At 46.0% G+C, this 13,144-nt stretch overlaps 1 pseudogene; it reads right to left on the bottom strand.

Moving 5' to 3' along the window:
* Positions 1-7,157: 7,157 nt before the first annotated feature.
* On the bottom strand, positions 7,158-11,311 carry LOC129692408 (oogenesin-1-like; annotated as a pseudogene).
* Positions 11,312-13,144: the final 1,833 nt, after the last annotated feature.

Raw genomic sequence — 13,144 nt, 5'->3', positions numbered from 1 at the left:
TGTGTGTGTGTGTGTGTGTGTGTGTGTGTGTGTGTGTGTGTGTGTGTATGTATCTGCGCACCCACACACATGTTCATGTGTTCTGCAAGCTTACCACAGTGTGCATGTGGAGGTCAGGGGACAGCTTTGTGGGATCAGTTCTCTCCTTCCACTTTTATATGGGTTCCCGCGATTGAACTCTGGTCATTAGGTTTCGTGACAGGGGCTTGACCATCCTTCTCATTGGCCCTAGTTTTTGTTTTGATCCATTTCACTATTACTGCATTGGGATATGGAAGATCTCTGCCATACAAAGACAAATTTCTGGTTTACATTTAGATTTGAAAACTCTTAATAAAAATGTCTGTCTAAAACCTTATAAAATTATAGTGTATACTGAGGGCTTTAACAATGACTATATTTGTTGAAACGAGGCAAGAATCAACTGGTGTACTTGCAGCCTGCTCTCTCTTTTAGTCGGGTATTATGGTGTTTCTGTTGTTTTTATTACACTAAATGTATGGGGGGGACATGCTCATGCCGCAGTATGTATGTGGAGGTCAGAGGGCAACTTAGAGTCAGTTCACTATGTGCGCCCTGTTGAATGAACTCAGGCCATCAGGCTTGCTGGTAAGTAGCTTTACCTGCTGAGCGCTCTCTAGTTATTTATTTTGTTTTATATTGCTTTTTGTTGTTTTGTTTTGAGACAGTATTTTGCTACGGAGTCCTGGATGGTCTGGACTTCATATGTAAACCAGGCTAGCCTTAAACTTACAATGATCCTCCTGCCTCAGTATCCCGAGTATTGGGATTACAGAGACATACACCACCATGCCCAGCTGGCACTTCTTTTAATTAAAAAAAAAAGGTTATTATGTACGTTTATGTGTTTGCATGTATGCTACATGTATGTAGGTGCACAAGGAGGTCAGAGAGGGTGTTAGAACCCCTAGAGCTGGAGTTGGGGGTTGTGAACTACACAAAGTGGGTGCTGGGAACTGAATTCAAATTCACTAGAAGAGCAGGGAGTGCTCTTAACCATGGAGCCATCTCTCCAACACCCAGCATTGTGATTCTTTTCTTAAATCAATTATTTATAATTAATTAAGTTTTTGGTTGGGGGTGAGTGCTACTATGTGCAGTGGTGGTCAGAGAACAACTTGTGAGATTTGTTGCCTTACTCCCGCTGCGTGGGTCCTAGGGATTGAATTCAGGTTGTTAGGTTGGCAGATAGTGTCTTTCCTAGTGGAGCCATTTAGCCAGCCTCAAAACACTGAATCTTGATCAGTTGTTGAGTGTGGAAAGATGCTTTAAAAGACCGAGTTATATTTCTCCAATATTCTCTTACTGAAGGGGCTGGGGTTAAGTGCAGATCTTACTAAGCTTTTTGTAATGGAAGAGGGACGTGTCCTCAAGGCTCTCCAGACAGTCGGGACCAGAGCTAGGCTGAGAAATCTACTCTCCCCAGTCCTCCTCTTGCACCAGCATGCTCTTTCTACCACCTTCCAGTTAAGGACTAGGAAAAGCAAAGCAGTCATCCCATGATACTCCAGAACTGCTGTTACTGTGCAACAGGGCTTCATGAACATTTATTGAATTTATGTATTTTAAACCATGTTTAACACAAAGCCAATGCCTCAGGCTCCTCCTCCAGGAAATCTAATTTAATTTTAAAAGTTCCTTGCATGAATCCAGCCAGTCAGTAGTTCTCAAACAGAATCTTTGTGAGGGCTGGTCAAACCCAGAGTGAGGCCACTCTATGGGTTTCTGAACCAGTCAGTCTAGTGTATGACTGGTATGTGAGTCATACGTACCAGTGTATGGTCAAAAATAAAAATATTACTCTCTCTCTCCTCCTTTCTCTCTCTGTCCCCTCTCTCTGTGTATGAATATGTATATGAGTGTATATGAAGGCGCATGTGTATGGAGGAAAAAGCACAGGCATCATTCCTCGGGTGCTGTTTACCTTGCTTTTTTAGAGGGGTCTCTCATTGGCGCATAAGTCACCAAGTAGGCTAGACTGGCTGCCAGCGAGCCCAGGGTTCCAGTAGTCTCTGCCTCCTCACATGAGTATTATTAGCACATTAAAATTAGTAAGTCTTACAAACTTTTAGGTGATGCTGGTACTCTAAGAACCTCTATATCAAAACTAATCAATATAGATATAGATGCTAGGGACTCACAGCCATGAAGCTTTGCGGGCAAGGGACCAAGTCTATCCACAGTGCCTAGTGCAGAATAGGTCCTTAGTGTGAGTGAATTGATAATTGGTAGGTACATAATGAAAGCTCCCCCCAAAAATATAGTTGCCTTGTCTGCCATTCCAGAAGCTCTAGGCCTGAGGGAAAGGCAGGGTGTCCATGTTCTCTCATAGGGGAGCTATGAGATTGCTCCTTTTCTCTCAGTTGGCAGTTTCTATCCTCAAAAGGCTGGCAGAGCACAAAGGACCCCCAAACTCTGAAGGAGGTGGAGCAGATGTGTTCAGCATGGCTTGAGGGTAGAGTGAGGGTAGAAGTGATGTAAGGAAGACCTAAGGTAGAGTCCCTAATAGTGAGCTGGGCTTCTTAAGGGCATAAGTCCCTTACTCTAGACACGTGCAAACAGTCTTCCAGCCCAGAGGTTCTGTGGTTTAGTAGCCATGATATTTGAGTTGTGGTTGAGTTTGAGGTCCACCCAGAACCCCAGATATATTCTCAGGCCTTCTTGGGACCCAGGACACAGGAGTTCTTTAGCCACGAAGATGGAGGGTCAGGCCATTATGGAGATTTGTGCCATCTTATGAAAACCCAAATGCTGAGTTCTTTGGCTTCTCTTTCTGCCTTTCAGGGGCAATGGCTCAGCAAAGGCTGCTGGGAGACTGCTAATGGAGAAGAGAAATAGCACTAGAAAAAGACAGCAATGAAGGATATGGGTGAGCTTCCTGATAGGAGGAGTAAAGGTCCCTGTGTGAGAAGGGAGCCTGCAAAGGTAAGTGCGGAAGCGCACTAGAAAGCCTTCAGTGAGAGGTTACGGAGTGCCCTGTGATTGTGTGACTGAGCATAGACCAAGAAGCTGTGTGGCCATCAGGCTATAGGAGCCAGTTCCACAAAACACTTTGGATTTTGGAGGCTGCCCCTTTGTTTATCTCCTTCTCCTCTTTCCCCTCTTCGCCCCACTCTGCCCGCCCCCTTCCACTTCCTCCTTTTTCTCCCTTCTCCCTGTAAACTCCCTTGAGTTCTATTCTGAAACCCTTAATGGGTTTTTCCATCTCACTTGGGACATTTTGAAAACCCTCTCTGGCTTGGCCTATGTTAGGGCTGGGCCCAAGGCATGCTGGCTAGGAGGTGGGTCCCAGCAATAAGCAACCCACAGAATTGTGTCTGTTATTTAAGAAAAGTTTCTGGGTTTTTGGCTAATTGCAAAAATACATAATGGATGCTTTTTGCATCTGCTAGTTATTCTAGAGTAGGCCTGCATCCAAGAGCAAACTTTAAACAAACAATAAGATTATGGAGCTTAACTATTTCAATGTGTAACAGAAAAGAAAGCCAAGCCCCAAGAAGTTACATTAACACACACACTCAGACATAAGCTCATAAGCGATCATACCAACAGAGACAACATACACACGAAGGGTTTGGCACTAGCACACACAAATCCATGCTTCCATGCTAGCACCTAGGGCATATTTGCACACCCAATTCACACACAACACATACACAGATTCTCAAGGTACATACATTCATAGTACATGCATACATGTATTTGAGAACAACCGCATACACCAAACACAGACACACAACACCAAACACAGATGCCTTAACACAAGTCTTTTTTTTTTTTTTTTTTTTTTTCCTTCACACGAGTGTTCTTCCTGGATAAGTGAATGGTCTTCACATTGGGAAATAAGTGAGCACTTTCTCAGCTGGCTGGGTCCTGGGTTGTGTTAGGTGTAGTTATCACTGTAGCCACGAAGGGGCGCCCAGGGTCCATTCTGTGTAAACCATTCTGCTCAGAGCTCCAGCTAAGAGCTGGTCAATTCCGTGCACACACAGCCTGCACCTTCCTCTTCTTGAGCACTGCGGGCCCAACCCTAACTTTTTCCCAGTCTCCTGTACTCATTTTATCTTCTTCCTGTAACATACCATGGAAACCCCTCCCACCACAGCAGAACAATACACCTTACATAAGTAGACTTGCCAGGTCTGGATAGACGTACGACTCCTATCTAACCCTTCTCTGGAAGCAGCTGTCAAAAATCTCACTAGTTTTTCAGCCTATCCCATAATCTTCTAGTGCAGAGCTGTCAGACTCCCTAAAACACATTAAAGTGATAGAGTAAACCAGCTCACACCCAGCCAAAATGCAGCCTGCACCCCCTCTGATCCGGGCTGAAGAGGTCTCTGGCCTTCAACACTCACCATCTGGCCTTTTGTGTTTCAGGGTACAAATGTCAGTGAGAGGTTGAGGGGCTGTCTAAATAAGTAAAGCACTTACCATGAAAGGCTGAGGACCTGAGTCCCCAGAAAAACACAGAGGCCTGGTGAGACAGCGTGCACACCTGTGATGTCAGCTCTCCATGAGGAGATAGAAGGTCAAAACAGAAGAATTCCCAGAAGCTCAAGGACCACAGCATATGCAGCAGTGAACAACAAAGATAGCCTGTCTCAAACAAGGCAGAAAGTAAGGACATGTGCACTCTGGCACACACCGGCACTCACACATCATGCACACATATAAAAGAGTTTTAAGGTAAGACAGGAAGACAAGAAGCTGTAAAGCTATGCTTTTCAGAGTCTGAGGCAGGAGCGCTCCTGCCTCCTCACCAAGCATCTCAGGCTTCTCTTCCAACAGACATTCCCACAGTCCATTATGACAGGGCCCTGAGAAACCCCACAAATACAAGACTGATGACTTTCCAAAGATGTAGGGTCTGTTGTGTGCAGGTGTCCAGGGCAACACAGGATGTGCAGCGGCAGACCAAGTGCAGAGGGAGGCTGTGAGGAACTTCCTAGAGAAATGGAGACAGAAGGAGGGAGAGTTGAGGAATGGTTTTCCTCACAGTCCAGGTCTGTGGTCTGAGAGCTTACCTACCAGTCCGGAATGACTCTGATGACCTAAACAAATTATAAGCTTGAGACTGACAGGCAAAGGCACACTGGGTATTTGGTTTCTATGGCTTCATACTAAGTCACCACAACGATGTGACTTAAAACACCTGCCCATTATCTTGAATTCTACAGGTCGGATGTCCGGGAACAGTCAGCTGGGTTTCCAGCTCACAGTGTCACAAGCCTGAAACCAGTCAGCTGGTCCAGGCTCTTCCTGGAGGAAGTTCATCTCCAAGCTTCTTCTTAGGCTTGAAGGGCACAGGTCCTCATTTCCTTGCTGACTGCTGATCATCAGGTGTTCTTGGCTCTGGAGGCTGCTCTCAGGTCTCTTCCATGTGCCCTTCCCTCTTCAGCACAGCAAAGGAGGCAGAACCTTCCTCATGTTTTGCATCTGTTACCTCTATTGCCACTTGACAAAATTCTCAGCCTTGATTTAAATGGTGCAGGTGACATCATTGGTATTGACTAAGTACCCTCACATTTCACGTTGTCAGGTCAGTTCCTCAGCTGCAGCTGTTAAATCCACGTTTACAATTACCTTGTAGTTCACAGAGGAGGGAGTTGTCCAAGGCCAACAATCTATCCAGAGCAGAACTCTGCCCTTACCCATTTGCAGCCCTTTTCCCTTTGAGTATGTGATTCTACTTTATGGCAAAGGGTAGATTATCAGATTGTGCCCAATCAAGTCATAAGAATCTGTTAAAAAAAAAAAGTTTCTCTGGCTGGTAGGAGACAAAAGAGTCAAAGAGATCCAGGCATGGGAAGTTGCTTGCTTTGAAGATGGAGAGCCTGGTGTTGGGAAGGGAGAAAGTCTGGGAGCTGAGAGTGGCCAGGAGTTGTCAGCAAAAATACGGGGGTGGCAGGGTCATACCTCCAGGTTTTGGTTTCTTTAAAAACTCAGTTTTGTTATGTAAACATGTTTTTGTTCTAATCCCAGGTATGGGGCTGCTTCAGATTGTCCACAGCAGCAGACTATTTGTCTCCTGCGGGCTCTGAGAGGGGTGTGATCTTTGCCAACTGCAAATAGTTTAATTCTGGGGACTCTGGGAGGGAGCCCAGAGAAGGGCTGGGGCAGCCTGGAGAAGAAGGCAACTACTGCTCTCCCTACTGCTGCTCACTGCTGCCGCTCGTTTGTCCTGCTGCTGCATTTGCTCTTGCTGGTTTGCTGGACTGCTGGATATCCTCACTATGAAGATTGGACTTGTCCCAAGAAACTATGTCCCTAAACAGTAGAAAGTAGCCTAAGAGACCTACACCCCCTTTCCTCACCATCTGTCTCTCCTAGTGTTGGGGTGTGGAAGAGATTAGGATGAAAAAGAACACAAATAAAATAGATAAAAAATAAACTCCTACATCCAAGGGATTGAATTTTGTTAGTAGTTGGATAAGCATTATGGTGGATTCTTCCCTAGAGCTTCCAGATAAAAGCCTGCCTCTGGGCTCCAGTGAGCAGAATCCAGCTGAACCTACCCAAACACTGACAGGCAGGCCTGTGAAGAAGGAAACAGTGCTGTTTGGAGTTGCTAGCTGGTGGTAATTTGTTGTGCAACAACAGAAAACTACTACACTAGGCAAGGCATGACAATCTCCGATTACCCATGTATAGCTTATTCCTTCTTTACTTTCTTCTGTTTAAGAATTAGTTTCATGTGAAGGTTATTTGGCCTTTAAAACACTGTATTACTTTTTTTTTTTTTTTTTCAGGAACGAGTGGGCTGTGTGCTCTGATGGGGACACACCTGAAACCCAGAAACTCAGCACATTGCGCATAGGCAATCGACAGAAGGGGATAACCCACTCATGGAAGGGGTTTCTATTGCAACAGTCCCAAACTGCAATAATCCTAGAGAAGAAAACAGTGGTTGATACTTTCTGCAAAGGCATAGCATGTCACGTGGTCAGGGGAAGACCCTGCCTTTCCAGCTCGTCTCAGGCACTGAGGTGCTTGACATAGGTACATAGACTCATAAAATCATCAGTTTCCGATAATAGGCTTCCATTTCTCAGTTCCAGCAGCAACCTCACCCCATCTGATGCCAGAAAAGACAACTCTGGGTCTCTGGGTCATAGACAAAGAACCCACAACAGTTATAATGTTGGCTTGTAGCAAGGGTGACTCTCTTGGGCTGCATTGGCCCAGGGCAGGCAGGCACTGACCTGAGAGTCCCCCGTCTTATTCTGCTCCAATTCCAGGGTTTGCAGGGTATGTCTAACTCTCTCAAGGAGAGCCCGAAGAACCTTAAGGAATAAACCACATAAAAATTAACGCTCAGGTTTAGATGTTTGAGCTCGCAAATATTCAGGTAATGGGTAGGTAATCCAAGTCTGACTGTGAGAGGTCACAGTAAATGATGGACAGGGTCTCCAAGGGCTTCTTCAGTTATCTGTCAGGTGGCTTTCTAGAAAGGAGACATCATTTTCATAGAGATTCTGGAGACAGTGGGTGTTGGGAAGTTGTGAAATCAACATGGCTATTTTCTCTTTAAGCTCTTCAGAATCCATATTGCTGTCATGTGTGATGTCATCTAGTGAAAATGTGTGAAGATTTTTCATCCGCTCTAGGTAAGGTTCAAAAGGAGCCAAGTGTTCTATCCATAAACAACTCTGCTCCAGCTCTGTATACAATCTAGATCTACAATTTTGAAGATTTCTATGAGAGTGGGGTTGGGTAAGTCCCAAATCTGCGGCTTTCTACAGCGTAGACGAATGGAACTTTTATGCTTCTGGGCCCACTGCAGCAAGTATACGACACATTCATTGAGTTTGCCACACAAGGTGGTCAGTTCCTGGTCTCCACTGGCTGCTGCTGGGTCATGACCTGCAGCGAGCAGTCACATTCGTGGGATCCAGCCCACGGTGCACATTTGTCAAACTGAGCACACTGAGTTTGCTTGTACTGGGAGAACCTTCTGTGTAATCAGCACATCTAGTCCATTAAGCAGAACCCTCAAAGTCTCCAGGAGGGGTTGCTCTGTCAGGGCTCCTACAGGAAGGCATGGGAAGGGCCAGGCAGGTACCATGGCCTTCAGGATCTTTGTGCATCTGTAGGTGAAGGCCTCCTTAAACATTCCTGGGAGTAGCTCCATGGGTAGGTCCTCTAGTGCAAATACGGCCAAGGCCTCCTCCCCTAGTAGCCTCAGTCTTGCCAGCTGCAGGAGTGTGGGTGGGGCTTGGACTCTCACTGTGACAGGTGTTAAAGAAGAATGATAGTTTCATCAGTCTCCATTTGTCCAGCTACCCTGCCCGGAACAAGCAATGGAATCCTTGAAATTGGCATCATTAGTTATTGACATCAATCTTTGATTATTGCCTGGGCTGGCATTTTGGAGAAGGTAGCAGAAAGGCGCCAAGCTTGAGCTCTCCAAGCTGATCTGGACACTGGTGAGAGGTCTCTATATCCAGGCAAGGCCAGGCTGTGACTCCAGGCTCCAAGACTCTGCATTAAAATTTAAAATGTCTGTATTTTAAAATATTCTTGGCTTTTTCTTCTCCTTTCTTTCATGCCATATAGTTTTATTTGATGGATCCAGTTTCTTACTGACTTTCTGTGAGAATATTAACAGAATTTTAAAAATCTATTTTTAGTTCTTTTCTGCTTCTTGCATTGTTTCCTGAGGTTATTTTATGGGTTTGTCTTACTCTGGGTTTGGAGGCATTCCTCTGACAAGTGGTGGTAACCTTTGTTAGTTCATACTCAAGTGGAAAGTGTACGAGCTGGTGGCTGCACCCCCTGTCTGCCACTAGATAACTTCCTTCTACTCTCCCCACCCATACAGTCAGGCCCCTCAGAAGTCCTCAGCCTTCTGCCCTGGAGAGCCAACACAGATCCTTTGGTGTTCTGTGCAGAATGGGAAACCGACTGCCTAGGGTAGACTATTAATTCATGCGACCAGGGGGCAAACTACCCTTTCTTGCCGGGTGGTGGCGGCACACACCTTTAATCCCAGCACTCAGGAGGCAGAGGCAGGCTGATCTTTATGAGTTTGAGGCCAGCCTGATCTACGGAGTGAGTTCCAGGGCAGCCGCTGTGGTTATACAGAGAAACTCTGTCTCGAAAAAAATAAAAACAAAAAGCAAAACAAACAAACAAAAAATTCTACCCTTTCTGGGCTATATCTTTTTCTGCCTGCCCAGCAGACACAGACAACCCCAAGGGACAGAGACACCCCCAGCCCTCCTGCTGGAGTCTAGTCTTCCACCCTAGTCTTCCAGGGTCCTGAAATCTCTTATAATGACTTGTCTACGTAGGCTCCCTTGCCCACTGTCTTTATCATTGTGAGTTTGTATCCTTCTGTTTTAGCTCCTTTTCTGTTGCTGACATAAAACACTCTGACCAACGGCAAAAACTTAGAGAAGGAGAAGGTTTATCTGGCCTACACTCCTAGGTCACAGTCCATCATTGAGGGAAGTTAGGGCAGGAGCTCAAGCAAGAGCTTAAAGTAGGAACCGCAGAGAAATATTGCTTGCTGGCTAGCTATCCAGCTTGCCCACAAGCTCATACTTTGCTTGCTTGCTTTTCTTTTTCTTTCTTTTTCCTTCCTTCTTTCCTTCCTTCCTTCCTTCCTTCCTTCCTTTTTTTCTTTCTTTCTTTCTCTTTCTTCTTTCTTTCTGAGACAGTTTCTTTGTGTAGCCATGGCTTGCCTCAACTCAGAGGTCTGGTTGCCTCCTGAGTGCTGGGATTAAAAGCATGTACTACCGCTGCCCGGCGACACGGTTTCTTTGGAGCCGTGCATCAGCTTTCTTATACGGCCCTGGGCCATCTGCCTGGAGATGCTGTTGACCACAGTGTAGTCCTCCTGCACCAACCGATAATCCAAACGATCCCTGCTACACCTACAGGCCAACCTGGCCAAGGCAATTCCCAAGTCAAGGGTTTCCTCTCAGATGACGCTGGATTGCGTCAAGTCGGAAATTAAAGCTAACCAGGATGTGTTATTTTTCAAATTTTTTAAAGGAGGCCTTCAAGGGAAAGTGTGATAAAACAAGCAGTTAGTCATATCTGGTGACCGTGAGCCTAAGCTCTTCTCTCTTCACTACCACACTGGTGGCCCCCTGGGTATGACTCTAGGCTCCCAGGCTTGCTTCTTCCCCACAACCCCAAGCACCATTCCTCCACTTTTAAAAACTTCTACTCCAGAAAGAACTGTACCCTGAGACTGATGCTGGCTGGAGGCAGCTAGCCAACCCCCATATGGTCACACCTCAGAAGGATGGTGGGATTTCAGTGATAGAGCTTGGCTTGGGGAGGATGTGTCTCCAGCACCAGGCTCCTTTTTTTGTAAAGCACCACTCTTTTCCTCACTGGCAGTGATAACCCAAAGCTGGCTCTGATCAAAGACTGAGACGTGGGGGCAATAGGCGGCTGGTTCTTAGCTCTTCATCCTCTGTCCTCAGACTTGACTGTATAGCTGGCAGCCACGGACCTTTGGGATTAAAAAGGCTGGTCACCTTGGAGGTAGTTCTGTATCCCAGAGCTTCATGGATAGATCTGCTGGGCTTGGTGACATCCCAAAAATGGCATAGCAGGCTTTTATGTGTCCTGGATAGTTGTGCCTAAAGGATTCCCTGCAGACAGTAATATGACCCATCAGCCTGATTTGCCTGAGTCTGAGGTTTTCAGTGCTAAACCTAGAAAGATCTAGACATATAAGTTTGTCACCCTACCTGGAGAGGACATGTCCCCATCTCCAACCCTAAGCCAGTTTCCACAGAGGAAGTGTTGGCACCTGAAAACTCTGCTGCTGGTTACTCTAGCAGAGGTGGGGGGATAGGTTGTGACAGGGTTTCTCTGTGTAGCCTTGAACTCACTTTGTAGACCAGGCTGGCTTCAAACTCACAGAGATCCACCTGCCTCTGCCTGAGTGCTGGGATTACAGGTACGCACCACCACGCCTGTCTAACTAATTTTTTAGGGTGCTAACTAGCCTCAAACACAGGTGTACTCTTAGCTCTTCCTCATTTCTGAACTGTGATGGTCAACTCAGCTACTCCTGTCTCCTACGACCTTTCTCACTACCCCATCACCCAGATCTGCTTGCACCCCCAAGGGATGGGAGCTAGATATATAGATGCAGCTGGGTATCTCACAAAGTGTTTTCTTGACACTTTCCCTAAGGGATACCAGCATGACTCCAGGAACCACAGAGAAGGTTGGATTCCTCTCCCTCATCACAACTAACAGCAGGGTTAAAAGAAAAAAAAAAAAAGACAGTAGAGTTACAGGTCACTTACTTCCTCCTCATGTTAAATGTTACCGTGGGTCATCATTTCATCGCGACCTCCGAGTAAAGCTACAGGCGGCTGTTGTTATTATCCTACCTCACACATGAGGAGAGCAGGGGTTTGTGGGGCTAACTTGCTTAGAGGCTCGCCAATTTCAGCAGCAACTGAAATGGGACTCGAACCAAAGAGCACCCGACTGGTAAGTCTGAGAATCAGAAATGGTCTTGCAAGGCCTGCTTGAAGTCTCATCACCTCCCTGAAGCCTCTTCTAATCCTGTTTGCTTCCTATTCTGAACTTTCACAGAAAAGCAAAGTCACATTGGTTTGATCTTCCAGGACATTATCTGTTTACTTATCACGAAGCCCAGAAGGCTGTGCTGGTGCAGTAGCTGACAGACAGGGACTGTGGCTCTTTTACTGTACCTCGCTGTGTCAGTTTGGCCTTCTGCTGAGGGTTAAATGCAAATGAGAAACGATTTAAAAGGAGGCAAGGTTTACTGCGGCTGAGAAGATCTCTGAGAGGCAGAGCCTGGCTGTACTGCGGTGTAATATGGGCAGTCCTTTTTTTCCTCCTTGGCCAATGAAAGGACTTCCTCCAGCGCCTTCAGGCTAAGCAGCCAGGCCAGTGAGGAAGTACTGGATGCTTAGCTGTGTGCAGGCTCTGAATTGCCTCAGCCAAGTCCAGCAGATTTTGCCTCCAGCCATTGGTGTCGGGATTTGCCAAACAAACCTAATCACTTAATGAGAAACGAAAATGGTGCCTGGTTCCTCTACTAAATTGCCCCTTTGAAAACAACACACAGGAGATTTATAGTAATCGCTATAATTACCTCATAAAACCCAGAGTTTGAAGACTGACACGCCTCATTTCTGGGAGGAATTTAGAGGCAACAAATTAAGGCAAAGAGTTCTTGGCCTGCTTTGGTTTTGGCTTCCTGGAACCCAGGACTCTTCCCACAGGCCTGACCCCAGCCAATTATTGTTCTAAACGGAAGGCAAGGTTTTATTTTGTTTTCAGGCTTGCTCCTCCCCTCTATAACTTGTGTGCTTGAAGGAAGGTGAACCAAAGGCCCCAAGAAGTCTTGGCATCAGGCAGACAACAATCTCTGAGGCCACTTGCAACATCTGACCTAAAAGGCAGGAAGAGCAGATGGAGACATACACACATGCTGTCCCTAGAGGGAGACTCGCTATGCTGCAGGCACTGGGCTAGATGTCTGGGATACAACAGAGCGGTGGGGGTAGGACTCACAAAAGTGAGAGCATGGGGCTTACCAAAGGTTCTATCCCCTAGAGCTTAGCTTGCCTCCTAACAAAGGGACTCTACTGTTGTCAGAACAAAATGACAGCCTACAGACTGGGAAAGGATCTTCACCAACCCTACATCTGACAGAGGGCTGATATCCAAAACTGATATAAAAAACTAAAGAAGTTAAAGAGCAACAAATCAAGCAATCCAATTAAAAAATGGGGTACAGAGCTAAACAGAATTCTCAGTAGAGGAATACAGAATGGCAGGGAAACACTTAAAGAAATGCTCAGTGTCCTTAGCGATCAGAGAGATGCAAATCAAAACCACCCTGAGATTTCACCTGACACCCATCAGAATGGCTAAGATCAAAAACTCAAGTGACAACACATGCTGGAGAGGTTGTGGAGAAAGGGGAACCCTCCTCCATTGCTGGTGGAAATGCAGACTTGTACAACCACTTTGGAAATCAATCTGGCGCTTTCACAGACAATTAGAATAGCGCTTCCTCAAGATACAGCTATATCACTCCTAGGCATATATCCAAAAGATATATGCATATATATATATATATATATATATATATATATATATATATATATAT

The sequence above is a fragment of the Psammomys obesus genome, unplaced genomic scaffold (assembly GCF_907164565.1).
Source record: "Psammomys obesus unplaced genomic scaffold, mPsaObe1.curated_primary_1811, whole genome shotgun sequence".
Classification (NCBI taxonomy): Eukaryota; Metazoa; Chordata; class Mammalia; order Rodentia; family Muridae; genus Psammomys; species Psammomys obesus.
Note: the sequence above shows the minus strand (reverse complement) of the source record. Positions and strands in the feature narration are given on the sequence as shown.